This window comes from Hyperolius riggenbachi, chromosome 4 (assembly GCF_040937935.1).
Source record: "Hyperolius riggenbachi isolate aHypRig1 chromosome 4, aHypRig1.pri, whole genome shotgun sequence".
Taxonomy (NCBI): Eukaryota; Metazoa; Chordata; class Amphibia; order Anura; family Hyperoliidae; genus Hyperolius; species Hyperolius riggenbachi.
This window is the reverse complement of record NC_090649.1, coordinates 328,139,970-328,161,258: the sequence shown is the minus strand read 5'-3', so window position 1 is coordinate 328,161,258 and position 21,289 is coordinate 328,139,970. Positions and strand designations below refer to the sequence as shown.

Here is a 21,289-nt window from a genome sequence, read left to right as displayed (position 1 = left end):
TGGTGTGGGTGGGTGATCAGATTGCCCGCAAGAGGCAGGTTAGGGGCTGATTGATGGGTGGCAGTGACAGGGGGTGACTGGTGATTGGCAGGTGATTGACAGGTGATCAGTGGGTTATTACAGGGAAGAACAGATGTAATTAATGCACTGGCGAATTGATAAGGGGGGGTCAGAGGGCAATCTGAGCGTGTGGGCGGGTGATTGGGTGCCCGCAAAGGGGCAGATTAGGGTCTGATCTGATAGGTAAAAGTGACAGGTGGTGATAGGGGGTGATTGATGGGTAATTAGTGGGTGTTTAGAGGAGAGAATAGATGTAAACAATGGATTTGGGAGGTGATCTGATGTCGGATCTGCGGGCGATCTATTGGTGTGGGGGGGTGATCAGATTGCCCGCAAGGGGCAGGTTAGGGGCTGATTGATGGGTGGCAGTGACAGGGGGTGATTGACGGGTGATTGACAGGTGATTGACAGGTGATCAGGGGGGATAGATACATACAGTACATGGGGGGGGGGTCGGGGGGGGGGGGGGGTCTGGGGAGAATCTGAGGGGTGGGGGTGATCAGGAGGGAGCAGGGGGGGGGGGGGGATAAAAAAAAATGCGTTGACAGTTAGTGACAGGGAGTGATTGATGGGTGATTAGGCGGGTGATTGGGTGCAAACATGGGTCTGGGGGGTGGGCAGGGGGGGTCTGATGGGTGCTGTGGGCGATCTGGGGCGGGGGGGGGGGGAAATCAGTGTGCTTGGTGCGACATAGGGTGGCTGCAGCCTGCCCTGGTGGTCCCTCGGACACTGGGACCACCAGGGCAGGAGGCAGCCTGTATAATACACTTTGTAAACATTACAAAGTGTATTATACACTTTGTATGCGGCGATCGTCGGGTTAACATCCCGCCGGCGCTTCCGTATGGCCGGCGGGATGTTGCGGCAGGTGAGCGGCGCCAGGCGGAGGCGGAGGATCGCGTCACGGATGACGCGATCGCTCCGCCCATGCCCCTACAAGGACCGCCGCCATTTGTCTATACGGCGGTCCTTGCGGGGTGCACTTCCCGGCCGCCAATTGTACATACGGCGGTCGGGAAGTGGTTAACTCTTCCTGTACTGGTAACAATATTAGACTTATGTCTCTGCTCCTAATGCTTTATTTCTTAGCTGTACTACACACAACCAACTCATTATACCATTTTTTTTCGCTTCAGTGTCTCTTTAAGCTCTACTTTAATATAATATTAGCAATATTCAGATCTGCCCCTCCTTCTGCTTCAGATCCATCCTCTGACTTGCTCTTTTTTGCTTCACTGAATACCAAAAGATTGCAGAGCACTGGAAGATAGGTGTGAATCCGAATCTGGATACTTCAAAAACAGATTTTCTGCTCTGCTTGAACTAGAGGCGATGAACTCTCATTCTGCTTCCTCAACTCATATCCAGAAATCAAATTAGATGACAGAAGCTGCAAAACTTTCCGGTAACTAGCCTTCATTAGCAAGCATTTCTGGTAGAGGATTTCCTCGTTCTTTCCTTTTTCTTTCTCATTTTCTCATCCTTTCTTTCTCTGTTCATTCTTCATACTCCTACTTCTTTTTTTTGCAAACCATCATGTGATGTCAAGCTCGACGCAAAGAAATGAAACCTACCCAATATTGGCTGTTGTTACTAAGTGTTTGCAGAAAAAAATTGCTTAAAGAGTAACTCTGTGTTAGTATTAAATGCTGTATAAGAGTGTTTCTCAACATTTTATCGGTGTGTACCCCTTTTAAAACCCTGAACTCACCAAGTACCCCCTAGCATAGTAAACATTATCACAAGTACCTCTTGACAAATATATATTTAATTGTAGTACATTATAATTGGTTCTAAACCATTTCCAAGCCTTTACTATTGCTTTTAATTAGCTAAAATACTAATTTGGGGTTGTTTAAAATAAGATTTATCATTTTCTAAAACTCTAAATTTGTTGTTCTTGGCTAAGTATATCAAGCCCGAGTACCCCCTGGAACCATTAGAAGTACCCCCTGGGGTACGCGTACCACACGTTGAGAACCTAGGCGTGTATAACATATGCTGTCACTAAACAAGCCATATAGCAACTGAATTATTATAAAAGATAGCTAATTCCACATTAGCTGCTGTGACTAGGAGAGAATTGTGGTTTTCATGAAGCCAGCATTACTTTGAGTCAAAGGCAAGTAGGACAACTTTGGACGCAATTATGAGTCAGGGCAACGTTTTTTATATCCCAAATGTCTTTATGTATAGATTGCATTCCCCGGTTACAACCATTCTTCTTTGTGCTCATATAGTCTTAAAGCTTGGACCACATGTCTTCACAGATTGCTATCACACACTCACCACACCACAACCTAGGTGAGTCATGTGCAGCTTTATTATTTTCTTCCTCTAAGCAACACGTGTGCTCTGTTAACCACTTGACAACTGAGGTTTTTTTTCCCCTTGTGGACCAGAGCAATTTTCACCTGTCAGCGCTCCTCCCTTTCTTTAACCAACAACTTAATCACTACTAATCACAGCGTAATGATCTATATCTTGTTTTTCTCGCCACCAATTAGGCTTTCTTTGGGAGTTACAGTATGCTAAGAATTATTTTATCCTAAATGCATTTTAACATGAATAATAAGAAACAAATGAAAAAATGCATTATTTTTCAGTTTTTGACCATTATAGTGTTAAAATAAAACATTCTACTGTGGATAAAAGCCACACATTTTATTTGCCCATTTGTCCTGGTTATTGCAACGTTTAAAAAATTTCCCTAGTACAATGTATGGCGCCAATATTTTATTTGTAAATAAAGGTGCATTTTTTCAGTTCAGTTCAGTTCACCTGCAGTTCCATTAACTCCCCCTCTAAGCGGCAGTAACGGCGGTGCGCGCGTGCAGGCGAACGGGAGCAAGCGGCGGCTGCATGCCGCTGCAGACTTGTATTCACGGCCCTGGTGCATCCTGTCAATTTTGCAGGGCCGTGAATATACTGCATGGCATGCAGCAAGTAGTTAAAGAGTAACTGCAGTGAAAATAATGTAATGAAAAAAAGTGCTTAATTTTTACAATAATTATTTATAAATGATTTAGTTAATGTTTGCCTAATCTTTCCTCTCCCTGATTTACATTCTGACATTTATCACATGGCGATATTTTTACTGCTGGCAGGTGATGTCTGTGGAAAGAGATGATGCATTTTTGGCACTTGGAAACAGCTGTTATTTCCCACAATGCAACAAGGCTCCCACAGTGTGATGTCAGCATGGGAGGAGTTTCACCAAAATACCAGCCATACATAGCCCCCTGATGATACGTTTGAGAAAAGGAAAAGATTTTTCATGGTAAAGGGGGTAATATACTGATTGGGATGACGTTCAATCCTTGGTTATGGTTTGTCTTTAAAGGATACCCGAAGTGACATGTGACATGATGAGATAGACGTGTGTATGTACAGTGCCTAGCACACAAATAACTATGCTGTGTTCCTTTTTTTTTCTTTCTCTGTCTGAAAGAGATATCAGGTATGTAAGTGGCTGACTCAGTCCTGACTCAGACAGGAAGTGACTACAGGCTGGATAGTGTACTGGTTAAGGGCTCTGCCTTTGACATGGGAGACCAGGGTTCGAATCCTGGCTAGGTCAAATACCTATTCAGTAAGGAGTTCAAGGCAAGACTCCTTAACACTGCAGGGTGGCCTCCTGAGCGCGTCCCAGTGGCTGCAGCTCTTGAGCGCTTTGAGTCCGACAGGAGAAAAGCGCTATACAAATGTTCGGATATTATTATTATTATTACAGTGCGACCCTCACTGATAAGAAATTCCATCTATAAAACACTTTCCTAGCAGAACATGGCTTCTGAGAGAAAGAAAGAGATAAAAAGGGGAATTTCTTATCAGTGAGGGTCATACTGTAGTCACTCCCTGTCTGAGTCAGGACTGAGTCAGCCACTTACATACTTGATATTTAACTCTTTCAGGCAGAGAAATAAAAAAGGAACACAGCATAGTTATTTGTGTGCTAGGCACTGTACATACATCTATCTCATCATAACACATGTCACTTCGGGTATCTTTTAACGCTCAGCCATGTAATCTCCTTTGAATTGTAGCTTCCTCCTGAGTCCTGACCCACAGGCGGTGAAAAAATCTGAACTGTGGAGTAATTTCTCTATTCCAATATAAAAATCTGACAAAATGTTCTTCATTGCTTAGCACTTATATAAAAGGAATAGTAATAAAGCATGCTGCACTAAGGACTAAGGTAATTGTGATCAAGCAATTAGTTGCTCAAATGAGAGGATGAGTTATATGTGGCAGACGGTTAGGAATCCTTTACTCAGATCTTCAAATTTAGCACCTAGGCAGTAACCAATCTTGGGTAGATTAGATTTCCTGAACCAATGCCTTCTGGACTTATAGGGAACTAGAAGTAAGAAGGATATGGAGGCTTCCATGTGTATTTCCTTTTAAACTATACCAGTTGCCTTACTGTCTTACTGATCCTCTATCATTCATTCATCTCCCCGTAGGCCACCGTGATCGCCGGCATCAACGAGATGCCTACGTCACTTCCGAAGTAACACTGCCATGCATTACTTCCTATTTAGCGTACTTATTGTACGTTTATAGGAAATAATGCGCAAGGACATCTTGTAGCCAAATAGTAAAATTACACCTACATACAATAGGGAATAAAATTTTTAATATGCATGTCAGGAGGGTATATTATTATTAAATTATAGGCTTGTGATTAGTGATGGATGTAAAACTGAAAAAATGCACCTTTATTTCCACATAAAATATTGTCACCATTCATTGTACTGGGGATATAATTTAAACTTTTTTCAATAACCGGGACAAATGGGCAAAGAAAATGTGTGGCTTTTATCCACAGTTTTACGTTTTATTTTAAAACTATAATGACCGAAAAGTGAGAAATAATGAATTGCTTCCATTTTTTTTATTATTTCTGTTAAAATGCATTTAGAAAATAATAATCCTTAGCATAATGTACCACCCAAAGAAAGCCTAATTGGTGGCGAAAAAAAACAAGATATAAATAATTTTGTTGGGATAAGTAGTGATAAAGTTATTGTGGAATGAATGGGAGAAGTGCTGCAATGGGAAAATTCCTCTCGTCCATAAGGTGAAAACAACCCACTGGGTGAAGTGGTTAAAGTCAGGTTTTACTTGGAAATACTTAGTAAATGATTGGTATATGAGTCCAGTTGTATTCTGAACATTTGGATCATTCGCAAATGTTCTATTGAATGATATAAGGTTGATTTACTGACCTGGAGAACAGCAGATCTAGACTGGGTTTTTAAGAACAGGATTCCTAGATGTCCATATCTTTGCAAGAAATGGCACTGGACATGAGCCAGTTTAAAAAATCCAGCCTGAGTTTGCAGGAGGATGTGTTCTTCATTGTTCTTTACTTTTCTCAAGTTCAGTGCAATCATAGTAAACAGACACAGTAGCTCTTGCATATAAAAATGCTAATTTATTTATTACAAATTAGTAGTGAAACAATATGGTTTTGACAAACTGGACTTCATATATGGGTTAGAAAGATGACTGAATAGGTCACTGAACTTATGTGGCTTCTGTTTGATGTTTTTACAGAGGAACTGATGTGATCTTAAATATAATAAGGACTTAAGCTTCCTTTACAGAGGAACTAATGTGACTTTAAATATATTAAGGACTGAAGCAAATCATTTTACCAAGAAAAAACACAAACACATCTACGTGATAGTAAGAAGAGAACCTCACCACAGGACGTAATCAGGCAACACCACAAGCAGGGGTGAGCCTGGGGTGCCTGGCACCTGGGTGCAAGATTTTCTCTGGCGCCTATGGGAGTGGTTAAATTAACCACGCCCAACCACATAACCACACCCATGTCCTTCCTAATCACACCCACACCTTCCACCTCTTTACGCATGCATGTGATACCCCATTTCTACCCCTCTTCCATGGGCTTGCTTCTGGCTGGCTTTGGCTTCCTGCGAGTCTGCTAGTCTCTGGACTGACTCAGGCTGAGAGGCTCTGCGAGTGCGACGCAGTCACACACTGCGTATTTATGGCTGCCTGCGGCCACCCTACTCTCGCTGACGTCGGCTCCTCCCCCCTGCCAAGCCCAAGGTGGGCTGCCTGTATCTTTCCCGTTGCGCCACACAGCCTGCCAGTGTTGCCAACCTTTCACGTTATTTTTTACTGACAAATACCTAAAAATTTACTGACAAAAGATTATTTTTACTGACAAAAATTCCCCACTAAATGCACATAAGAGACAGCTTTTCCCCATGTAAATGCACATAACGAGAGACAGCTTTTCCCCATGTAAATGCACATAACGAGAGACTGCTTTTCACCAGCAAATGCACATAACGAGAGACTGCTTTTCACCAGCAAATGCACATAACAAGAGACTGCTTTTCACCAGCAAATGCACATAACAAGAGACTGCTTTTCACCAGCAAATGCACATAACAAGAGACTGCTTTTCACCAGCAAATGCACATAACAAGAGACTGCTTTTCACCAGCAAATGCACATAATGACAAACAGCCAGTGTCCCCAGGATATGAAGCCAGGGGGTATATGTGCCCGGGATAGGTAGCCAGGGGGTATATGTGCCCGGGATAGGTAGCCAGGGGGTATATGTGCCCGGGATAGGTAGCCAGGGGGTATATGTGCCCGGGATAGGTAGCCAGGGGGTATATGTGCCCGGGATAGGTAGCCAGGGGGTATATGTGCCCGGGATAGGTAGCCAGGGGGTATATGTGCCCGGGATAGGTAGCCAGGGGGTATATGTGCCCGGGATAGGTAGCCAGGGGGTATATGTGCCCGGGATAGGTAGCCAGGGGGTATATGTGCCCGGGATAGGTAGCCAGGGGGTATATGTGCCCGGGATAGGTAGCCAGGGGGTATATGTGCCCGGGATAGGTAGCCAGGGGGTATATGTGCCCAGGATAGGTAGCCAGGGGGTATTATGTGTCCAGGATAGGTAGCCAGGGGGTATTATGTGCCCAGGATAGGTAGCCAGGGGGTAATATGTGCCCAGGATAGGTAGCCAGGGGGTAATATGTGCCCAGGATAGGTAGCCAGGGGGTAATATGTGCCCAGGATAGGTAGCCAAGGGGTAATATGTGCCCAGGATAGGTAGCCAGGGGGTAATATGTGCCCAGGATAGGTAGCCAGGGGGTAATATGTGCCCAGGATAGGTAGCCAGGGGGTAATATGTGCCCAGGATAGGTAGCCAGGGGGTAATATGTGCCCAGGATAGGTAGCCAGGGGGTAATATGTGCCCAGGATAGGTAGCCAGGGGGTATAGGGTCCCCGTTTAGGTAGTGACAGGAGCGCACCCAACCCTCCCCTCCCGCCGCTGCTGCCTCTGCCGCCGCCGCTCCCCCCTCACCTTGCAGCAGCTTCAGACCTCAATCAGCGGGCGACCCGACCAGTAAGAAGGCGCCAGGAGCACCCGCTCTATATGCGGAAGTGATGTCACTTCCGCATATCAGTGCGGCGTGCTAGGTCCTAGCGCCCGCCCGCCTGATCGAGGTCTGACGCGGCGCCGGCGGCTAGATGGAGGGAGGGAGGGAGCGAGCGAGCGAGCGAGCGAGCGGTGGCCACAGGGGGAGAGCGGCGGCCGGGCGGCGCCTCTCAGAGGCAGGCGCCTGGGTGCCTTGCACCCGCAGCACCCGCCCAGGCTCGGCCCTGGTCAGAGGTCTTCAGGGCTTTAAAAATGCCTCTAAGTGTAAAATTAGTTTACACAATGTATCATGTTTCAGGACAGGGAACCTTATTGTTTTTCAGCATTTCCAGGAGAAAGTATATCAGATATACAGTACTCTGATATTTTGGAGGAAATGTTGCAACTAGCGTTCTCTTTGGTTGGTTGACTGAACTTAGGGCCAGAAGAAGAGTGACAGTTAGAGATGGCCCGAACCTCCGATTTTCGGTTCGCGAACTTCCTTGAAAGTTCGGTTTGCGCGAACTTTCGCGAACCGCAATATACTTCAATGGGGAGGCGAACTTTGAAAACTAGAAAAATGTATGCTGGCCACAAAAGTAATAGAAAAGATGTTTCAAGGGGTCTAACACCTGGAGCAGGGCATGGTGGAGTGAGATAAATGCCAAAAGTCCCGGGGAAAATCTGGATTTGACGCAAAGCAGCGTTTTAAGGGCAGAAATCACATTGAATGCTAAATTGCAGGCCTAAAGTGCTTTAAAACATCTTGCATGTGTATACATCAATCAGAGAGTGTAGAGTACTGCTTCACACTGACACACCAAACTCACTGTGTAACACACCGCAAACCGCTGTTTGTGTAGTGACGGCCGTGCTGGACTGGTGCGCACCATGGCGAGAGTGCAGGCAACTTTCCAGCCCATATGGTCGCCGGGCTGAGGTAGCTGAATGACAGAAAAGTGACTGTCCAGCTGATCAAATTTGGTCTGTCCACAATGAAGCAATGACCTTATTATCTTGGGTGTGCGCCCCCCCGAGACACTCTAGCCATCGGTCATTGCTTCATTGTGATACGCAAGCCCCTGCACCGCGGCAAGGTAATGATCACAAAGGGGAATGGGCACATGTAAATACCTTTTGTTTTGTTGTTGCAGAACAATTAGGCAGGCATGCACACGCACCAGAAAAATTATTATAGCAGCCGCTGCGAGCAGCGGCCTTAAAAATTCAGGAATCCGCCTGGTGTCCTGGACCCTGTTGGTGGTGGTGGCGGAGAAGGCAGTCAAGCGGCCTGCGGGCAGAGATGCTGTGTGGGGACTGACTTAGTCTTGGGGCAGGCAGTCACATGGCATGCAGGCAGAGATGCTGTGTGGGGACTGACTTAGTCTTCGGGCGGGCAGTAGCCCTCCGGGATCCATGCCTCATTCATTTTGATAAAGGTGAGGTACTGAACACTTTTGTGACTTAGGCGACTTCTCTTCTCAGTGACAATGGCTCCAGCTGCACTGAAGGTCCTTTCTGACAGGACGCTTGAGGCAGGGCAAGACAGAAGTTGGATTTCAAATTGGGACAGCTCTGGCCACAGGTCAAGTCTGCGCACCCAGTAGTCCAAGGGTTCATCGCTGCTCACAGTGTCTACATCCACACTTAAAGCAAGGTAGTCGGCCACCTGCCGGTCCAGGCGTTGGTGGAGGGTGGATCCGGAAGGGCTAAGGTGAGGCGTTGGACTAAAGAATGTCTGCATGTCTGACATCACCATAACATTGCTGGAGCGTCCTGTCCTTACTTGCTTGGACATGGGAGAAGGATTACTGGCAGTGGTACCTTTATTGCGTTGTGCTGTGACATCACCCTTAAACGCATTGTAAAGCATAGTTGACAGCTTGTTCTGCATGTGCTGCATCCTTTCTGCTTTCAGGTGAGTTGGTAACATGTCCGCCACTTTGTGCCTATACCGAGGGTCTAGTAGCATGACTACCCAGTACAGGTCATTCCCCTTGAGTTTTTTTTATACGGGGGTCCCTCAACAGGCTGGGCAGCATGAAAGACGCCATCTGCACAAAGTTGGATCCAGACTACTATCCATCTCCTCTCGCTCTTCCTCAGTGACATCAGGTAAGTCCTCCTCCTCCCCCCAGCCACGAACAATACCATGGGAACGTCGAGCAGCACAAGCCCCCTGCGACTCCTGCTGCGGTTGTTCTTCTGTCGCCGCCTCCTCCTCCTCCAAAGAAACACCTTCCTCATCATCTGAGTCTGACTCCTCTTCCCCACACGACTCTTCCTCCTCCTTCCCCCTCTGTGCTGCCGCAGGTGTTGAGGAAACACCTGGGTCTGATGTGAATTGATCCCACAACGCTTCCACCAGTAACTGTTCCTCTTCACGCTCCTCCACAGCTTGATCCACCACTCTACGCACGGCACGCTCCAGGAAGTAAGCCTACGGGATCAAGTCGCTGATGGTGTCTTCACTGCTCTCCAGCTACACAGCAGCATAGGCCCTGGGGAGATGCTGCTGTGTAGCTGGAGAGGAGATTGCGGCACAAGCCAAGGAGGAGGAGGAGATGACGACAGCGAATAGGATGTAGCAGGTGGAGAGGAGGTGACAGGAGGCCTGCCTGCAAGCCGTGGAGGTGTCACAAGTTGTTCCGCTGCACAGCCAGGTATATGCAGTGATGAGGTGGATGCACTCAACACAACAGGTACGTATATGCAGTGATGAGGTGGGTGCACTAGACGGAACAGGTAGGTATATGCAGTGATGAGGTGGGTGCACTGAACACAACAGGTAGGTATATCCAGTGAAGAGGTTGGTGCACTGAACACAACAGGTAGGTATATGCAGTGATGAGGTGGGTGCACTAGACAGAACAGGTAGGTATATGCAGTGATGAGGTGGGTGCACTGAACACAACAGGTACGTATATGCAGTGATGAGGTGGGTGCACTAGACAGAACAGGTAGGTATATGCAGTGATGAGGTGGGTGCACTGAACACAACAGGTACGTATATGCAGTGATGAGGTGGGTGCACTAGACAGAACAGGTAGGTATATGCAGTGATGAGGTTGGTGCACTGAACACAACAGGTAGGTATATGCAGTGATGAGGTTGTGCACTCAACACAACAGGTAGGTATATGCAGTGATGAGTATTACAATGTGCACCTGTCACACACAGACAGATACCGGACAGGCAGAGTGACTCTGCGTGCACTCACGTAGGTAGGTGGGTGCATTGTGAACAGGTAGGTAGGTATATGCAGTAATGGGTATTACAATGTGCACCTGTCACACACACAGGTAGTCACTGAATGTGCTGGGCCTGGCAGTGGCACACACACAGTATGAATTAGCAAGGCTGTCTATGCAACACAAGTGTCAGTGGGACACACACACACACACACAAAAAAAATAGATCACAAGAACAAGATTAGCTCTCAAAAGAGCTGTTGTGGGGGGCTTTTTTAGCAATAAGAATCAGCAAGGAGCAAGCTATGAAGCCTACAAGCGCTTAACTAATCTTTCCCTATGAGAGAGTCTGCAGCAGCTTTCCCTTCTCTCACTATTGCAGACACACGAGTGAGTATGATGGCTGGTGCTGCCTGCCTTTTATGAGGTCGGGATTGGCTCCAGGAGGGAGTGTAGCCTGACTGGCTACAATATGCCTGCTGACTGTGATGTAGAGGGTCAAAGTTGACCCTAATGGTGCATTATGGGGGCGAACTGAACTTCTGGGAAAAGTTTGCGTTCGCTGGCGAACGCGAACCACCAAAGTTTGCCGGGAACCGTTCGCCGGCAAACCGTTCGGGCCATCTCTGGTGACAGTTTGGCAATTTTTATTGTTCTGCCAGAGGTAGTATTATGTGTACCTATTAAACGGCTGTCAGGAAATTTGGTTGCAGGGTAAAGCCGATGAACGGCTAACCCTGCTCCTGCCCAAGTCCTGGCTGCGTTAATTACTTTTCCCCCTCCAGGCCACCATGGATAGTGGGGGAATTATGTAATTCTGCTTCCAGCTATTGCAGGCGGCCGAATTACAGTGTTTCTGTAGTAATTTGTGCTCCGTATTTTGACAGCGCCCAAATTACTCACTGAACGCCGCTATAGCCATAAATTCTGCGCCCCAAATCTCCTGCACTGTTTTTACAGCACATGGGAATTATTACTGACACTGACAATCTTCATGAGTGAGTATGCACCTTTATGCTGGGTATACACGATCCGTTTTTTTTGGTCGATTTTCCTTTTAATTGATTTCCGATTAGATTTTCTGATCAATTTCCGATTCGACTTTGTTATCTTTTCTTATCTATTGCCATTCACTTCTATGAGAAATCCATCAGAAAATCATTCGAAAATAAGATCGGACATGTCGGAAATGATCTATCGAACCATCTATCTGATGAAAAAATGTATGGTGTATTCCCAGAATTAGGCTCATCAAGCTGTGGGTTTATTAAGGAGCAGATCCCAAATTTGATTAGTCCTAGGTACCAGGTCAGTCCCAAATTCATTTTCAGTAAGTAGGATTACATAAGAGGAGCAAAAGATCTTGAAGAGAGGTTAGAATCTATGCTGTCTATGTCTATACTGGAGAATGTTCCTTCTGCCTCAAGACTTCAGTAAAAACCTTTGTAGCCCCAGGGACATGGGAATGTCAGAACCAGTGGTAGTCTTTATACCATATTAGGCAGGCTTTAAAATAATCCCCCCACACCCACACACTGGGGATGGCATGAGAGAGCCCTGTGTGCTTTCATTTTATCTCAATCAAGAATAAAAAATAAAGATCATGTTAGCTGTTGATAATGAAATATTAACTGCATTGAGATTGAGAAATATTGAAACATTGCTGCCACCTGAGTCTGCTGACTTGCCCACTTCCTGTCCGGAGAACAAATAAGCAAAATTCTTTCACATGGTTATATAGACAGTAATACACACCCAAAAGAAGTTTAAAATCCTTTTCGTACCAGCCACAACTATAATAATGCTTTTTTCTCTGCAGATGAGTTAAAACATACACATTGCACCAGAAAAAAAACGTTTAAAACATGACAGGAGACCGAATATACAGAACCACTAGTAGGATGTGTCTCACAATGATGAAAGTGTTAAAATAGAAAAAGGAGTGACAACATCAGGGGTACTTATTGTGCCTTGGAGGGGGGGGGGGGGCTTCCTACACACTTATATTTATGACTACTGCTTAATGGATCATGTAGCCAAATATATTTAGGAGAGTGACCTACCAGGAGAACCTCTGAGGATCCATGTCTGAGTGAAGACAGTAATCTCTCCACTTGCGGTTTCCTGAGTGTGCAACCCAGCCTTGTGAGCATTTGTGCCACTAATAACTTCCCAATTCCTGCGTAAGCACTCTTAGTGGCTCACAAATGTATTGCCTTTTCCTTTTTTATACTAAAACAGGATCAGCTCTTTCTGTATACAGAGAAATCCATATTGACACCAGTGAAGATCCTTTGCTGAATTGAATTGCTAATTAGGATTGATGACCACATACTGTGTACACTGGGACATAGTATGTAAACCTCCCTTATGTAAACAAACAGGTAACATGCGGAAGGATAAGCTAAAAATGATGTGAATTATCCATGTTTTGTGTATCATGTTTCACCAGAAATATGGAAACTTTTTTGCAGGTGCCTCTAATAGCTATTAGCTTATAGCTATTAGAGGCGCCGGCACTTTATTCCCTATGCTATCAAGGCATTTTGTATTGACCTGAGGAAGCAGACTATGACTCAAAACACACTGAATAATTTTGTACAGTTAAACCTACAGTATATTGCACACTTTGCCCCTTGGTCTTAACCTTATTGTGCACTGTGACTAGATTTTGTCACTATTTGATCACTTGGTCTGCTAGTGGAGTTGCAAGTTATTATTATTTATTAGATTTATATAGCGCCAACATATTACGCAGCGCTGTACAATAAATAAGGTTACAGACAATGATAACAGGGGTGACAGAACAATACAGGTAATAGACAAAAGATACAACAATACAGGTATTAGCAAAAAGATACACAACACAATGCAGACAGTAGTACAATGCCAGATCATAAACTGGAGTGGTAGTGGTAACAAGTTCCAAATTCTGGGTAAAGTGCACACAGTCAAGTATGATACACAAGGGGAGAGGACCCTGCCAAAGGCTTACAATCTAGAGGGAGGGGTTGGTGACACAAAAGGAGGGGGTGCAGCAAGAAGTTATTGGCAGAAAGGATTAGGGCAGTGTTGAGTTGATGTAGGCCTCCTTGAAGAAGTGAGTTTTGAGTGCTTTTTTGAAGGTGTTGAAGGTGGGAGCGAGCCTGATGGGCAGTGGGAGAGAGTTCCACAGGATGAGGGCAGCTCTAGTGAAGTCCTGCAGTCGTGCATGGGAGTGCGAGATGCGTGGGGTGGTTAAGAGGAGGTTGTTGGATGAGCGAAGTGGGCGGTCAGGTGTATATCTGCTGACCAGGTCAGAGATGTAGCTTGGGCAGGACTTGTGTATGGATTTGTAGGCCAAACATAGGACCTTGAAGCTAATTCTGAAGTGAATTGGAAGCCAATGAAGGGATTTGCGTAGGGGAGTCGTGGAGACAGAGCGGTGGGAGGAGTAGATGATTCTGGCTGCTGCGTTCATGATGGATTGTAGGGGGGCTATGCGGTTTTGAGGGAGGCCTGACAGGAGGGAGTTGCAGTAGTCCAGGTGGGAGATGATGAGGGCATGGACAAGGAGTTTGGCAGTGTCTGGGGTCAGAAAAGGCCGGATCTTGGAGATGTTGCATAGGTGGAAATAGCAGGCCCTAGCTACGGTTTGGATGTGGGAGGTAAAGGAGAGGGCCGAGTCCAGGGTGACACCCAGGCAGCGGGCTTGTGTGGTTGGATGAATGATTGTGCCATTGACAGTGACGTAGAGGTCAGTGGGGGGTGAGGCAGCACGGGGTGGTATGGAGGTAAATCTGGGTATCATCTGCATATAGGTGATAGTTGAAACCCAGAGAGGAGATGAGTTTTCAGATGGAGGTGGTGTAAATGGAGAACAGCAGGGGACCAAGAACAGAGCCTTGGGGGACCCCAACTGAAAGTGGGATGGAGGTTGAGGAGGAACCATTGAAGGAGGTCTTGAAGGATTGATATGAGAGGTAGGAGGAGAACCATGCTAGGGCAAGGTCTTGGATACCCACAGATTGCAGGGACTGGAGTAGCAGGGAGTGATCGACAGTGTTGAATGCTGATGATAGGTCTAGGAGGAGAAGGATAGTGTATTTTCCTTCAGCCTTGGCAAGCGTAAGGTCATTGACGACCTTGGTGAGGGCAGTCTCGGTGGAGTGGGCTGACCAAAATCCTGATTGTAGGGGGTCAAACAGGGAATTGGAGTCAAGGTAATGGGTCATGCGTTGGTGGACTAGACGCTCCAGGAGTTTAGATGCAAAAGGGAGTAGGGAAATAAGGCGGTAGCTGGATGGAAGTGAGGGGTCTAGTGAGGGCTTTTTAAGTAGGGGAAGTACAGTGGCCTGTTTGAAGTCAGAGGGGAAGGTGGCCATGGAGAGGGAGAGGTTAAACAGAGAGGTGAGGACAGGAGGCAGTTGGATGGCACAGGGTCTAGGGGGCTGGAGGTGGCAGGAGAAGTGGCTAGGAGATGGCTGACTTCATCCTCTTATACATAGGCATAGACAAAAAATTACATCAGCTAGAGGCAGGGCGGATCTTCAGATTGAATACTTTGGCACCACATGGTCTCAACGAAGATTTTGGCTTGTCCAGTTTCCTGTAAACTGCTGTTCCTCATTTTAGATTTGAATTTCTCCTTGTAGTTGTGTATAGATCTGCTATTTACAACATAATGTTTGTCGGTGACCTTTGGCTGCCTTTCACTATGCTATGTATACCATGGTCCCCCTTTTATTGTTCCCAGCTAGCTGTCCTCATTCCTATTTTCCTCTCAATCCTGTGCCTATGCATATGCATATAATCTGTATAAGATCTTTTGTAAAGAGGAATGGTCTAAAATACCTTCAACCAGAATCCAGACTCTCATTGGAACCTACAGGAAGCGTTTAGAGGTTGATTTCATTTCTTTTGTGTAGTGCTCAAAGTTATGCACCTGCCTAATTTTATTTAAACAATTATTGCGCAGTTTCTGTAAATCCAATAAACTTCATTTCACTTCTCAAATATCACTGTGTGTGTCTCCTATATGATATAGTTAACTGACATTTTTATCTTAACAACCAACGTTTTATACAGGAAAATCATGACGATTAACAAGGTTGTCCAAACTTTCACATTCCAATGTAAATAAACTGCTTTATTGATATTACATCAATATTATCTTGTGTCTGCTTGGAGATGTAAGGCCACCACTGTCTCCTCCATTTTTAAACTTTTTAGATACTTTTATTCTTTTGGCGCCTCTGTATACCTGTAACATTGTACAAGTCCACCCTTGGAGATGGGGTGTTTTTCCCCATTTTTTCCTATCTACAGAGAGAGAGACTTCTTAAGCCTGAGTGGGGTCAGGTCTAATCTCCTCACCGGCATTAAACAGTGGCTGCCTGAGAGGTAACCCTGCCTTGTAAGTATACTGCATTTACTCTTCCTCTACTACCAGTACAAAGGGCCGGTTCTAGACTTTTTGCTTCCTAAGACAAACTTGTGAGGATCCCCCCCCTCCCCCTGATTTGATCGCACAGCACCCAACATTTTACTCTGTTTCATTTAATGTTCTTCTCATATGACATGCGGCAGCTCAACACACAATAAACAAACTGCTCACCCTCAGCCACTCCGTTCCTCCTCAGTCAGCTCAAGCAACCGGCAAGCACATGTATCCAGGATCAGGCGATCCAAGAAAAGGTCATACCAACAATTTAATTCTAATTTATTTAATTTTATTAAACAAATTCACCCAAACACATTGCCACATCACATTAAACAATAGCAATAGCTTCACACTTCAGGTTTCTTGAAGTAGTAGCATAAGGCCTTGTTCACATCATAAATCGCAAACGCCAGCGTTTTGCGATTTTGTGCACAATTTTTTTTTAGCGCCTCCTGGCGCTTACCTGCATGTTAGGTTTTTTTTTTGTACAGCACTTTTCTAAGAGCTTTTGAAGAGCGATTTGTTTTTTCACTTCCTGATGTCAGTCAAGAAGTGAACTCTTTGACCTGGAAAAGAATAAATATAATGGGCTTGATTCACAAAGCCGTGCTAACTGTTAGCACGCTGGTGAAAAGCCCATTATCACGCCTAAACTCAGTTTAGGCGTGATAAAATAAACTCACGCGCAGTTTTGCGCGTAAAGTTTTATGCACGTAAACTTTTCTGCGCGCAAAGTTTATGCGCACAACGCCATTAAACCCTATGCGACGTTTCGCGCGCACCGAAGTTTTCACGCAAGTTTTTCCCTCAAAGCGGTGCTAACCTACTTAGTGCAATGCTGAGCACGCCCAAAAGTCTTTAGGCGTGCTAACTAGGTTAGCACCGCTTTGTGAATCAAGCCCAATGTATTTAATCTTAAAAGCGCTCGGGAAATCGCTATACAAAGAGCTTTTTCAAGCGCTTTTTGCGATTTCCCTATACCTTCCAGTACAGGCAAATCACCCTGAAAATGGTACAGACAGCGCTTTGGTGAGCAGATCGGAATCGAACCACTCGTATGTGAACACTCTCATAGGGAATCATTGCACAAGTGCTTTTAGGGCGATTTCTAAAATCGCCTGCACTGAAAAAACACCCGCAAACGCCCTTAATGTGAACAAGCCCTTAGTGACAATGGCCTCAATTCACTAAGCTTATCTCCTGTCTTTAATAACATTTCTATAGTTATCACCATGGTGATGAGGCATGTAGTATTCAGGAAACATTTTACCTCAGGCAAAGCTAAAGTTAAGTCTTCTGTCTTTAAAGGGACACTTAAGTCAAACAAAAAAAATGAGTTTTACTCACCTGGGGCTTCCAATAGCCCCCTGCAGCTGTCCGGTGCCCTCGCCGTCTCCCTCCGATCCTCCTGGCCCCGCCGGCAGCCACTTCCTGTTTTGGTGACAGGAGCTGACAGGCTGGGGACGCGAGTGATTCTTCGCGTTCCTGGCCACAATAGCGCCATCTATGCTGCTATAGCATATATCATATACCATATAGCAGCATAGAGGGTGCTAATGTGTCTGGGAACGCGAAGAATCACTCGCGTCCCCAGCCTGTCAGCTCCTGTCACCGAAACAGGAAGTGGCTGCTGGCGGGGCCAGGAGGACCGGAGGGAAACGGCGAGGGCACCGGACAGCTGCAGGGGGCTATTGGAAGCCCTAGGTGAGTAAAACTCATTTTTTTTGTTTGACTTAAGTGTCCCTTTAAGTTAACTCTTCAATCCTTAAAATAACTCCAGAATTCTAAAGTTAAAGATAGATAGGCTGTTAATTAACTGCATGTGAAAATAACTATAGAGGAGGTGAATTAAATAATGAAGAGATAAGATAACTCTCTCACTGTGTGTTGTCAAGTTTTCTCTTGCCGTATTATCTCCAGCATGATCTTAGTGAATTGAGGCCATTGTTGGGCACCTACACAGCACACCATGCCATAAACACTAACTGCATAGTCATCAAAAAATGTCCCTGGTGCCCAGGTGGAGACCTACTTAGCGCAGTCGCTCACCTCTGTAGCTTGCAGGTTCCACAGTCAAGTGTTGTGGAGCAGCAGAGTGAAGTACGAGTGGGTCATGCGTCTGCACTTACATAGGGGAATGGGTGAAAAAAAAACCTGGAGTCTGGTTATTTGCATATTCTGTGCTAGACTATTTTCTGAGTGCTGACTCGTTGCAATTTTCTTCTTTGTTTTCAAATTTTCCTCATTCATCATGATTGTAATAGTTATCCGTTTCTTCAGTAAAACCTCTGAACTGCTCCCCCAGTGTGTTCTTTCTGCCCACACTGCTGACGTCAGAGCAGCTGCGTTGGCTGCTATGGTTTCTGCTGTTTCTCACTATTAACGCTTTACATTGAATGCTTATCTCAAAAATACCTTGAAATCAGTTAGATCCCACTAAGAAGAAGGATCAGCAAATGCCACATTAGCAAAAGACCAAACATAAATATACATATGAAAGTCTGATGCATTTTATAGTACTGTATACAGATTATTAAGTAGAACTTTGAAATATATTCTGGTGCTAGAATTGAAAATCCTACAAAAATTGCAGCCACAAGCTACATTTTACATACATTTATTGGATATTAATCATTGTTAGCTGTTGCTTTGTAAAAGTGATATTGGTATAAACATATAAAGAAAAGTGTTTGTGTGGCCAATGGCCATATATGCCTTAACCTCTTGCCGACCGCGTCACGCCGATGCGCGTGGCTGCGGCGGCAGCCCCAGGACCGCCTAACGCCGATTGGCGTAAAGTCCTGGGGCTCTGTTTTGCAGGAGATCGTGCGCAGGCTGCGCGCGCATCTCCTGCTTGGGGGGCGGAGCTCCGCCCCGCCTTCAGTCTCCGAGCGGCTATTGCCACTAGGAAGACTGTTAGACGGTGTGATCGCCGTCTATTTCCATATACAGCGCTGCGATCGGCAGCAGCGCTGTACTGGGGACAGCCGTGTCACACGGCTGTCCCCCTGGGGGACAAGAGAGTGATCGGCTCTCATAGGCAGAAGCCTATGACAGCCGATCGCCATAATTGGCTGGCTGTGGGGAGGGAGGAGGGAGGGAGGGAACATTTTTAAAGAAACAGGGGTTTTTTTATGAAAAAAAAATTACAATAACATTTATTAAAAAAAATAAACATGGGGGGAGCGATCAGACCCCACCAACAGAGAGCTCTGTTGGTGGGGAAAAAAGGGGGGGGGGGGATCACTTGTTGTGCGGCCCTGCAGCTTAGCCTTAAAGCTGCAGTGGCCTTTTTTTTTTTAGTAAAAATGGCCTGGTCACGAGAGGGGTTTAGCACTGCGGTCCTCAAGAGGTTAAAGTGGTATATACTGACACAGGTACAGCAGCATGCTAAAAAAAAAAAAAAATCACACATCTATCATGGAAAATATCTCAGCATAAAATAGGAATGCTTTCTCCATTCTTACATATGAATAATTAGCCAACCTTGTTGTGGGATATAGGGCTATGTTTATTGTTATTTGGCATTTATGGGCTAAAACTAATTTTGGCAACATGTCATTTGTTAGGCACATAAAAAGAGGATACCAAGGTATATTACTCCACTTATTAATACAGTAGATTATTGGTTGCCCAAGGTTCCCCAATCCATCTTCTGTTGGCCTTGTGGATACCTAGCTTTACAGTACAGGTTCTTATTTCATCCATGGCTTACTTAAAGTTCACTCATAGAGTAGCTTGTGAATTTTTGCCAAAGTAATTTTTGCATTGAAAATGCTATTTTCAATTTCAAAAATATATTCTCAAAAATACATCATATTTTCTTAATGTGAATTTTGGCCAAAACCGCAAATTGTCATTTATGAGTTAAGGGCAAATTACACCTTTTCAAAGCAAAAAAATCACACCTTTCAAAACGAAAAATCGAGAAAACCAATAAAAATCACAAACATTTTGAAGGTATTTTCACTTAAAAAGTGAATTTTACATTATTTTCATGAAAATTAATGCAAAAAGAATGTTGGCATTGTCTCGTACTGTTCACTCAGACTTCTCTAAACTTCGCTTTAAAGTGCCAAAAATATAGCTAGCAATACACAAAAGAAAGCAGAACCAACTTTAGTTCTTTATAAATGACTCAAAACTGCCTCCCATGTTAAAAAATCTCTGGAATTCCTATATTCAAATTTTATCCCTGGACATATAATTTGTGCTAACTGCACTCTAACTTAAGAAAATAATGTAAGTCAACAAGATCAATCAGCAAAATAAATAATGTTACAAATCAGAAAACAGCCCTAGAATGCAGATCTTTTAAATAATAAACAACATTCTGTTATGATAATAATTATTTTTGGTAATTAAGTAACCAAATATTTATTTGTCATAAAGATGTTGCCATATAGTAATAGCCTTACCTGTTCTAATGCCTCTAATGTCTATGGTTTCATATAGTGATTTGTTTTAAATAGGGCAGGAAACCACCTTCCAATATATAGAGCTATAACTTCCTTAAAGAGCAAACATGCAAGGTTCTTGCACACAAACGAATAGCCTTTTAAGGCCGTGATCTTTAATTCTTGTGGTGGCACGCTACAATTTAACATGAAATGTGAAAGAATTACAGATTGCAATACACTCTCAGATCATACAGACTCAGAGGATAGGTACAATACATGATAAACATATGGCTGGAGTTTATTCTATATTAGATCGCAAAGTGCTAATACTAGGTTTGTTGTACTGGAGTTCAGTAAGGCAACTTTCACACTGCATCACTTGCGTTATGTTGCAATGGGCAATATCATTTGCTGCGGATTCCTTTGGAATGATGCACAGCTGACAACGCACCCAATAAGGATTGCAGTGTTAATGTAGAATGTACTGTATACCGTATTTTCTGCCGTATAAGACGCTCTGGAATGTAAGACGCACCCAGGTTTAGAGGGCAAAAACCAGGGAAAAAAATATATACTAAACCTGGAGAGTCTTGTACACGTTATCCCCCAAATGGTGTCCCGCATGTCTACCCATGTGTCCTGTCTCTTTCTGTGTGCCCCATCTGTCCTTCTGTATGCCCCATGTGTCTTTCTGTGTGCCCCATGTCTCCCTCCTGTGTGCCCCGTCTCGTCATGTGTACCCTGTCTGCTCACAAGTCCTGTGTGCCCGTCTCCTTCATGTGTCCTGTGTGCCCCTTCTCCC

General features: G+C 44.9%; 1 protein-coding gene across 1 annotated transcript in view; it reads right to left on the bottom strand.

Annotated features, from left to right (window-relative positions):
* The window catches only part of CCR6 (C-C motif chemokine receptor 6), a 46,582-nt gene extending 26,046 nt beyond the window's left edge, over positions 1-20,536 (bottom strand). Inside the window, exon 1 of the mRNA XM_068231761.1 lies at positions 20,506-20,536. The gene's annotated coding sequence lies outside the window, so the exon portion shown is untranslated. The remainder of the gene's footprint in view (positions 1-20,505) is intronic.
* Positions 20,537-21,289: the final 753 nt, after the last annotated feature.